Source organism: Lactuca serriola, chromosome 3 (genome assembly GCF_051521515.1).
Source record: "Lactuca serriola cultivar US96UC23 chromosome 3, Lser_US96UC23_V15, whole genome shotgun sequence".
Lineage (NCBI taxonomy): Eukaryota > Viridiplantae > Streptophyta > Magnoliopsida > Asterales > Asteraceae > Lactuca > Lactuca serriola.
In genome coordinates, this window is record NC_136410.1 from 37,065,685 (window position 1) to 37,076,960 (window position 11,276).

Consider the following 11,276-nt stretch of genomic DNA (forward strand, 5'->3'; position numbering starts at 1 on the left):
GACTATACCAAAAGGAAGAACCGGTAGAAAAGAAAGCCAATTTAGAAGAGTTAGTCACTAGATTCATAGCCGCGTCCGAAAAACGACACAATGATCACGATGCTGCCATACACGAGACCAGAAACATGCTTAGGAATCAGCAAGCATCAATTCTCAACATTGAGAAACAGCTGGGGCAGCTTGCGCATCAAGTGAATGATAGAAGACCGGGTCAAATTCCGAGTAACACCGAACCCAATCCAAGAATGGAGAATGTAAGTGTAATAGCCTCCAGCAGTGAAGAAAACGTTACAGAAGCACTGAGAATCTCCAAGAAGAAGGCAGAAAAGGAAGAAGAATCGGATCCAGCAGAACCCGATCTGACTCGCCGAGTCACTCAAATGGACTCGACGAGTCCATTCGGGAATGAAAAAACTGCCAGTTTTCTAAAGCCATACAATCCTCCTCTGCCATACCCAATCAAAGCCATACCTGCAGAAAAAGTAGAAGCATACAGAACATTCATGGAGCATGTTAAAGCTTTACAAGTCAATATGCCATTTGTGGAAACAATGCTCCAAACACCTAAATATTTCAACCTGCTTAAAAGCCTTTTCGCTGCTAGGAAGGATTTGGCTGAAGTCGCGGAAATATTGATGAATGAGCTACCTGAAAAGAAGAGTGATCCGGGAAATATGGTGATTCCGTGCCAATTTGGTAATGAAGTTTTTACCCGAGCATTAGCTGATTCAGGTGCAAGCATTAATTTGATGCCCTATTCATTCTTTAAGAAGCTGAACTTACCAGCACCAAGGCCGGTAAATATGAGGATCCATTTGGCGGACAAAACGATAATTCATCCACAAGGCGTTTGTGAGGATCTCCTTATCAAAGTGGACGAGTTTATTTTTCCAGTAGACTTCATGGTGGTGGATATGGAAGAAGACCCCGCAATACCAATTATTTTGGGGAGATCATTCTTAAACACCGCTTGTGCTCTAATTGATATAAGTGAGTCTACATTGACATTGAGAGTGGGTGATGAGTCGGTGATGTTTAAAGCTATTCCAGAAGCCAAGCAAAAAGAAGAAAAGAGAGAAGAAATCTCATTTATCCAATTGGATGATGAGATATTACAAAAAGAGCTTGAAATTTTGCTAAAAGAAGATCCAATCAAGCTTTTGCTACGCTCTGAAGAAAGTGGAGATGCTATCAAAGACTTGGAGGAGTTAGAAAAGCTACTGGAAGGAGCCAACTCAGAAAACACTCCAGAATTGAAGGAACCCGATCAGACTCGCCGAGTCACCTTGATGGACTCGACGAGTCCAGTCGAATTTAATAAAAACCTGGCCAATGTTGATCTGTTTGTTGATAGTTCTTCACATACCATGGATTTAGTTACTATTTATGATTATTTGGAAGAACAAACAACAGAAGAAGGGAAAGAAATGGAAGTCCAATATGCCGAGGTGGCATACCTTGATACAATTCCATTTGGAGAAGGGTTGAACACAGAAAAGGATGAAGACATAGAGGGAAGAAGGGTGGAAGCTGATCGACCATTCACTACTAAACCTAAAGCACGAGCCCTTACAAAATATGAAGTGATTAAATTTAAATAGAAGGAGGTACAAGAGAAAGTAAAGAAGAATGGGTTAAAAAAGGAAAAGAGGAAAAGAGAAGCCCAAGCAGCTGAGGAGGATGCTGTGAAAAAGAAAAGAGATGAATTGAAAAGGGCTTACAAGAAAAAGATTCATGCCTACAAGACTAAGTACAAACCACAAAGGACTAGGCGTGCATTCCCGATGCTCGAAGATGAAGAAACGTAGACGGGAAGGAGTCTAGCTAATGACTCCTTAAAAAGAAGCGCTTGGCGGGAGGCAACCCGTTATATAGAGTTTGCTTTCCTTTACTTTTTAGTTTTTTTTTTAATTTTTCCTTCGTTTTTAAAAAAATGTTAATCTTCCAAATCATCGGACATGTCTGCTTGAGAGTGTGCAAGGGCCAAGTGTGGGGTGAAATGATTTTAAATAAATAACAAAATTTTGAAAATCATGAATGTTTTGCAAGAGACTCGCCGAGTCTGACCCCGACTCGACGAGTCGGTATTATTTACAGAAAAAAATAATTTTGAAATTACTTTTACATCCAGTAACTAGGTTTTTAACCCTAAGATTCAGTTTTTCACATACACACTCGACGTGCGCCTCTCTCTTAAATTTCCTCTCAAGCATTCAAGTTTTATTCAAGTTTTCTTCAAATTTTCTTCAAAAATCTCAAGTTTAAACTAAAAAGGTAACAAATTTCTTCTTGATTTCTGTTAAGAACGTGATTATAAGGCCACATATGGTAGCAATTGCATGAAAAAAAACCCGTTTTTGAAAAGTAATGAATTTTAGGGTTTTGATTTTTCATGATTTTTGTTGTTTTGAACGTTTATTTTGGCCTTATTACCTTAGTAGTAAGTCCCTATACAAAACCCTTGACGAAATTTCCAGGTTTCATGGCCTAATTTGCATCGACCCGTCGACTGACTCGTGCAGTTTGCGCGACTCGCCGAGACATGCCTGGACTCGATGAGTCGAGTCGGGATGCATATGCGAAATTGTTTTAATTATATTCTGTGTTTTCTGGGTTTTGGGTCTTTGTTTTGCAGAAATCATTTTCAGAAGGGGGCAAACTTCCAGTGGCTACCAAGGGGATTTTCCGTGGCTAAACTTTCCACAAATTGAGTCCGCTTCGACATTGCGGAAATGGAAGAAGAAGTTGGCTGATATTAAGAAGAAGGAGGTCTATGTGCCCAACCGGATCAATTGGGAATGGTTGCAGAGTGTTCGCTATGAGGAGGAGTTAGCTCCTTATCTTTTGAAGGAGTTTCACCATGATGGTGAAACCATGGTGTGTGACGGGTGGAGCCGGGTATTTCGTATTCAAGAACCGGTTTATTTGAGATGTGCTTAGAGTTCTTTTCCATGGTGTCTTTCACCGGGGGAGTGGATGTCTTTCACCCAACAAGCTTCAGTTTCTTCCTTGGGGGAGAATTTCATCAATGCTCAGTGGTAGATCTTGCATGCCGATTGGGAGTTTATGACCAGCCCTTGGTCTCAACACCCATCTTTTGGGCCTTTTTGGCACAAGCACATATGGTATTTCCCGAAGGAGTTACAAGTGCGGGCTGGTGGAATACCATTGGTAATAAAGTTTATATTCCAAAGTCGGCGCAAGAAGGGAGTATTCGATCCCCAACACATCATCTCATTCACCGCCTCATTTCATCCACCATCAACCAACGAAAGGATGATGACAAGGTTTCCAACCTTGATGTCTTTTTCCTATGGAGCATCATTACACCCGACGTTTTTTGCAACATTCCTTGGTGTCTTGCTTCATATCTTTCGGAGGGTGCGGTCAAGGATCGCAAGACTTCAAGAATAAATGGTGGGATGTTTGTCACCCGGTTGGCTAACTCATTCGGGTTGATGAACCGCGGTGCATGGAATTTCATGACGATGATCCCTACACCTCCGTTTAATCCTATTCTTTTCCGGAGAGCGAGAATCATTGAAGACTATGGTGGTGGCCACTATGCCATCCCAAATGATGATCCGGTGGTTGGTCCCGAGGCGCCGGGAAGACGGGTTCATTCGAGGAGAGAGCGGGATATTGAGGAGGAGCCGCCGGTGATTCCGGTTGAGAATGAAGATGTACCAATGGATTGGTACAATGTGGAGATGAGGCGACTCCAGGATCAAATGGCGAGGGGTTTGAATTTTAGCAACCAGTCTCATATTCGACTTTTTGGCCACTTTAACATTCCACACATAGATGGTGGTAACTTTCCATACATTCCAACGTGGGAAGAAGTGATAAGTGCAAGAAGAAGTGGGGCTGGAGGAAGTGGAGTAGGGCTTGATGATGATGATGAGGAGGATTGATTTTTATGCATTTTTATTGAACAATTTTTAATTTTGTGTTTGTTTGTTTTATTTGGTTTGTTTGATGTTTTTTTTAAACTTGTTTTTGATGTCTAATTAATGTTTGATGCTTTGACAATTTTTCAGAATTGAATTAGGAGTGCTAGCTTCAAATGGGTTTAGAGTTATAGAATTCAAGTGAGAAAGAGAGTCAAGGAAAAGGAACGTTAGAGTTAAAGTATTGAGTCCGGTTCTTAGAGATGTTGGCAAGGGAGTCTAGAAGTGAATAGAAAGTATAGAGAGTTTATTGGAAGCTGGATCATATGCAGAATTATATTATTTTCATTCAGTGACCAACTCGTAGAGTGCACTAAACTGACTCGACAAGTCACCCTTAATTCTCACAAATGTGAAGATTTCCCGAAGTGACTCGACGAGTCTGGTATATACTCGACGAGTCGTTTGGTTTCATGTCGAAGGGGCTGTTGATTTGATGCTAATTAGAGTACCACTTGACTATATATTCTTTCCATATTTATTCCTAAAGATCTTACACTGTTATCCACGTATTTGGAGTGACCCACACGAGACGAGACACCCAAGGCATGGTTACTATGTCTAAAGTCAATTGAAGTTGGAGCTAGAATGAAAGTGATCAACCTATCCACTGCTATCCCAGGGGAGTTTGTTCCAATTCCCTCTTTAGTTTCTTTTTATGTTTTTATTATGCATGATATGCAATGAGGGCAGTGCATCAAATAAGTGTGGGGTAGGGGGTTGGTTACATAATAGAAAATTTAGAGTCTTAATTTAGGTTAATTTTAAAACTTTGCATACCAAAAAAAATTACTTAGGATCTAAATTAGGAAATTTTGGTAAAAGTAATTAGGACTCCATGTAAGAGTTGTGTTGATAATTGCATGATAACCCAAATGTTTAGTTGAGCCTATTTACGTTCTAGTGCATTTGTGGCTTCCTTATTCTAGTGAAATTATGAGACAAAAACACAATCTTGCTCAGCCCGAGGGATGCAATATGTTTAGCAGCCTAAACTTGAAATGTATCCAGGAAAATTCTTATCGTTAGCCAATAAAGGTTGAAGTTGAGCGACCCTGCTTAAGCATGTAGGGATTTGAGTGAAAAAAAAGTGAGGAATACATGTAAAAAAAAAGAATTACAAAAGAAATTGTATGAATTTTGGAGCAGTTAAAGTGAAAATCAAAAGATCAAAATTCCAAGAAATCCAAAAAAGTTGAAGATACCCGAAAATCAAACAATAAAGGTGGTGAATTCAAAGAGATCAAAGCAAATATCGAAGAAGAGATGAATTCAAAAGAGCTCCATAGTGGTATCAAAAGTGTAATTCTAGATTATGTATGCTCGGGTTGCTCAATTAAAAATACCTTGAGGGTAAAGAGGTTTTCTGCGGATGAATTCGGAGGGTTGCATAAAATGAGCATAGTTCGGGGTGAGTGGGCAAGTGTTTATGAGGATTGTGAGTATTTGGAGTATGGGAGGTTTATAGGAAAAATTTTAGACACAAATGCATGCGTTGCGGTCTTGGCATAATGGCTGGGTTAGATTGGAGTTGTTATATATGATTCTAATATGTTTAAAATTCAGTTTTGCTTGGGGGCAAGCAAAACACAAGTGTGGGGTATTTTGATATGTGCATAATTAGTTCATATTAAGTATACATTTTTATTCATTTATTAGTTTAATTATCGCATATTATGGACAAAAGGTACTTAAAAGTGTTAAATTATGTTTTTCAGTCCTAAGATGAAGCTTGGAAGCGAAAGGAAGCGGGAGAAATAGTTAGAAGATCGAGAATGGAATAAAGAAGGAAAAACTAAAAAAGGCACCTACTCGGCGAGTCATAACTTCTACTCGGCGAGTCCAATCGAAGGATCGAGAAGATAATGACTCGGGATCCCAGAAAGTTATCGCAATACGGGGAATGTGAGAGGGACTCGACGAGTCACCAGTTGACTCGACGAGTCGATTCGTATATTTAAAGATAATTCCACAGATCGATAGGAGAGAGTTCTGGGACGATTCAGAAGTGCTTTGCTATGATTGAGAAGCCTGAAAAAGCCTAGAAGATGACGAAGGAAGCTAGAATTCAATTCCGGAGAGTAATTAAGGCAAAATTTCATCATTCCACTTATTCTTTTGTTTATTCATCATGATTAAGCAACTTGACTTTGTTTGTTTGCTGTTATTTACTTTAATTATGAGCTAAAACCTTTAGACTTCTGTTTGGGGATACAAAGTTGATAATATGGTTTGATTGATTGGTAGGATTAATTCCAAGTTGGTGAATTTTTGTTATTTTAGCTTGCTAAAGAACCTTGTGTGTGTATAATAATTAATTTTCTGTTAATAGGAAGATAATTGATTAGCATGAACATCTATTGATTATTGTCCTCATATGATATATTGTGACCACATAGTTATATGTCTAGGATTAATGAATATGAAACTAGAATTAATAAGAAAATTGAGTAAATTCATGTGCAAGCTTGTAAGATGACTATCAAACAAGAGGTTAATTAAAAAGAATAAATTAGTTAACTATTGCAAGTCTAACTTAACCCGAATAATTAATCTAGTAAATATAATTAAATTAGACAATTGGCCACTGTTTGAGTTAGTTTATTTGCTAAGGATTAGGGTAGTGAACACAAATCTAATCACTTGAATCGGTAACGAACGAAAGAATTAATCCATTGCACTATTACCTTGAAAATCAACCATAGAGTTAACCAAGTTGAACTAAACAGAAGTTCCTTTCCAATTATTAAATCTAGTTAAATCGTTATTTTCTAGTTTTAAATTAGTAATAATTAGTAAGTTTCTAGTCTTGTAAAACTAGAGAAAACCCCCTGCTTCTTAATTAACTTAGATTAAATTAGTTTTTAGTTTAATTTGCCGTTCCCTGTGTTCGATACCCTGCTTATTTAGCTATACCACAATTGATAGGTTCACTGCCTTTTGTGTGTTATTTGATAATTAAAAGTAGGTTTAAAACTAGTTGGTTTCACACACATCAATACTTGAAATAGAGTGCTTAGAAAATAACCTCTATCAAGGTATTGAAGCCGTATGCTTCTGGGACATTCATCAATGTGAAGTTCAGGATGACCCGAGGTTCTGATAACTCGGTTCATATGATTTCATTAGCTGATCTTCCAAACCTGAACCCACACGATTGGATTCTGATGTTCAATATTCTTCTTACTAATCAAGAACAGTATGGTCCTATCCTCGATCATATTAAGAGGATGTTAGCTTCCTACATCCATGAGGTTGCAAAGATTGATCAGGAGATTGCAAATGTTCTGAGAAAGAAGCCAATTGTGAAGAATATCGGGAATCCATGTGATTTGAATAAGATGAAATTGGACAAGATTGATCCGGTCCATCACACTGTCATGTTCACTAGAAGCGAAGGTGAAAGATTCCTTTTTTCTCTTGTTGACAAACACCTGTTCTCCACTTCCTGCTTGAAGCATGTTCTTGACATAACTCATAGGTGTAAACAGAACAATGATTCGGATAAGAAGAACTTTTATGACATGCTTCGGTGGTATATATCATTTCGTCACACTCTTTTGGTCATTATAACGAAGGTGTTCAAGACTGTTAAGAAGTCAGTTCTTTCTCAACCAAACTAGTCTCTCGCCTCTATTGACGCAAATGGGGAGATTGTTGGGTTTAGTGTGTTGTGTCATATGGGCTTAGTGTTATATTTTGTTTACCCGGTTTGGGCCTGTCCAACCGTGGTTTAAGCTTAGGGTTAGACTATATATTATGCATGCATGTATAGCGTTAAAGATAGAGTTCTCATTAATAGCTTTTGCATTGTAACCCTAAACACATCTCCACAGTCGAAGTTCTTCATCGAGCTCTTCTGAGGTGTGAGATATTAATCATTCGACATCATTTGATCCATTCTTGTGTTCTTTGATTACTTCTTTCTTGTTTATCTATTTTGAATCTGTCGATCTAATAGCGCAATAATCTCAACAAGTGGTATCAAAGCGGGTCTTTGAAGATCTATTGATTTTTGAAGTATCGGTTCTTGATTTGGTGATTTTCTGCACATATATTGAAGAATATTGGTGTTTTGGCAGTATGGAATCAAAATTTTGTTCATGGAAATTTATGCTATTGATCTACTGTTCATCTGGTATTATTTCAATCTGATTCGTTCTTCTGTTCATATTGGATTTGTTTTCCCGCTTAACCCAAAAATCAATCGATTTTAGTTATTTGTTTTGACCTAATTGGATCCATGCATATAATTTTTTTGTGGCCCCAAATCTTGGCCATTCCACTGTTCATGATCAGTATATCCAATTTTATCTCAAGATCCTGTATGCGTCACTTGCAATTGATTTCATTCATTCAGTATTCGATTCTAAATCTACAATTGATGACTTTTTGTTAATCGTCTGAGGTTAATGGTTTCAACGTGTGAACATCAATTCTCAAGAATCGATTTTTGTTTGTCTTAATCCAAGATCTTGTTTTTCATCAATTTTCTCGTTCCTGCTCTTATCGTGAATTTGATTTCATGATTATTAATTTGATTCATGTCAAACTTGGAAATTGCTGATGATCCTTGAGTGAAATCGATCTTTGGAGAATCGATTTTATGTATGTTGAATGCAATTTTTGGAGTCGTGTGAAGGTATTGTTGACGAACAATTGGTCACAGTTTGAAAAGTCAAAATTGAATGTGAACAATGGATGAATGTTTCCCTGCGGACGGTCTCTCAATCGAAAGTTATTGTGACTCAGAACTAGAACTAGATTCGCGTTGATAGAGTGATGATCGAAACGAATGTTATCGAAATCATCTGGAATGTGTTGATGATTTTTTTCGCAATTTCCAAGTCAAACCTGAAAGTCAAAATTAAAGCCTAAAAATGAAGGTTTGGTCGTTGGGAGTCACAATAACTTTCTAGTCACAATAACTTTCAAGTTGGAATCACCACCTTATCAAGTAAGTGCATAGTTACTTTCATATTACACATAGATATGAATTATTTTATATAAATTACGTTCTATGTGTGCATATTATCTGTTTACTTGAGATCTGTGCTGAATGAAAGATTTAAACTTATTTGTTTTTCAGATCTAAACTGTATATATATTTTATACCTTGAGATCTATACTGGATGAAAAATTTAAACTTTGTTTTTCAGATCTTGGCTGAATATATCTATAAATATGTTGGGTAAAACATGGGTAGATGAAATAGTTGATGTGTGATGAAATAAAATGAGGAGAGGCCTCAATGTTGACGATGTTCCAGTCATCTAGTGGAGTATGGATGACGACCACATACTTTTCTAGACAGTCCAGTGGAACGCTAGCATGCTCGCAAACTGTACGTGTTTGTGAATGATGTGTTCACCGGTGTACTCCATCCCCCTCATGGTTGCCTTATTTGACATAAATTGCTGAGGTATCCCCTAAGCAGTGTTGTCGCCCCGATGAAAATCCTTAGGCTAGGTCCCTTATAATAGATGTCTTAGGGATGTAAAGTGAGGATAATGGGAATGGGTAATCAGGTTGAATGATTTGATGAAAATAATAATAAACTTATTTATTGTGGGTTGAAAACCCTATGTGCTCACCAGGCTCCCCAGTCTGACCCACTCAGTTTTTGTATTACAGGTAGTGACACAAGTTTTGTAATGTATTGACAATGACATCCCAAGTTTTGTAATGTAATGAAAATACATTTCTTTAGAAATGCTTCATAAATTCTTTATCATGTTTTTGGGAACAAAATCCACAACATTTTTCTTTAAAAGTATACTCTGATTTTCAAATAAAGCATAAACAAATCAGTCTTTTCTAGCTGTGAAAACTGGGATGTCACAGTTGGTATCAGAGCATTAGTGTAAGAAAACTAGGAATTTGTAGGATTTTAGACTTAAACTTAGAATTCTAAGCAATGATCGTGAGATGAGTGTCTACCATATTTTAGACACGAGCACTAGTTTATTTTAGGAAAGATGCCTAAAATGCTTTTATGTGCTAAATGCTTTATGTTTTCCGTATATGCTACTATTTGTTCGGATCTATGATCTATTGCCGACCAGATCTGGAAACCTTACGTGTTCAGGATTCTAAGCGTTCGACTATGATATTAGAACTAGCATGTAACATTTGGGAGTGATAAGGAGGATTTAAACGTCTATCGTAAATAAAGATCTAAATTCATCTACTTTGGTGTATAGATCAACATGGTGAGAACCCGAAATGGAATCAAAAACACAAATGGGAACAAAAATCGACAGCCTCGTCCCCAAGGGATTGAGAAAGTACCGATAGTAGAAGCTGCACCTGAGTCAGTCACGATGGCTGGAGTACAAGCCATGATTCAGGCTATGATGTCTGAGTAGAGGGAAGAAATGAGGCAACTGTTGCTGAATAACAAGGATGAACCTTCAATGCCTGTTGAACAACCCAAACTGAATGATGGACAGTCGGAAGAAGGGAACTACAGTAGGACCGTTGGTCAAGCTGAACAACCAGTGGTTAGGAGGAATAACCAAGAGGACAAAGTTGAGAGGAACGAATGCAAGTATAAAGACTTCACAGCTTGAAAGCCATCGACTTTCACTGGGAAAGAAGATCCAATTGGAGTTATGGACTGGATATAGGATATGGAGTTGGGCTTCATAACATGTGGATGCAAGGGCAAGCTACAAACCACATATGCAGTACGCCAGTTCAGAGGTGGAACTGTTTACTGGTGGAACACTCTGGGGAAGACCATAAACCCCAATGAGAAACTATAACTGACATAGGCAGAGTTTTTGGTGCATTTTAAGCGTAAGTACTGCTCGGCTTAAAATTTTCTTGAGCTAGAGAACCAATTCCTGACATTGAAGAAGGGAAGCATGTCCATTAATGAATACACCAATGCCTTCGCTGAAAAATGGAGTTTTCTTTGCGCATCTTTCCAGACGAGCTGACGGAAGACGACAAATACACAAAGAGACTTCCATGGGAGTATGTCGTGCCAGTACGTCAGGCACCTACTCTGGAAGCAGCTATCTGGGCTGCCAACAAGGTTAAGGTTGGAGAAAATAGGAAGTTTGAGGGATCTGCAAGGTCCAACAAGAAGAACAAGTCTAGTTCAAGGAAGTCCGGAGGAGGAGGAAGCGAAGCAAAGTGGTGCGAGAAGTGCAAGAAGAAGCACTTTGGAAAATGTGATGGAGAAGTCACTTGTTTTAAGTGTGGAAATCCTGTGCACTATACCAATGAGTATACCTTCAACAAGAAAGTATGTTATGGGTGCAATGAAGAAGGACACATTTTGAGGGACTGCCCGAAGAAGAAGGAGGTAGTAAGGCC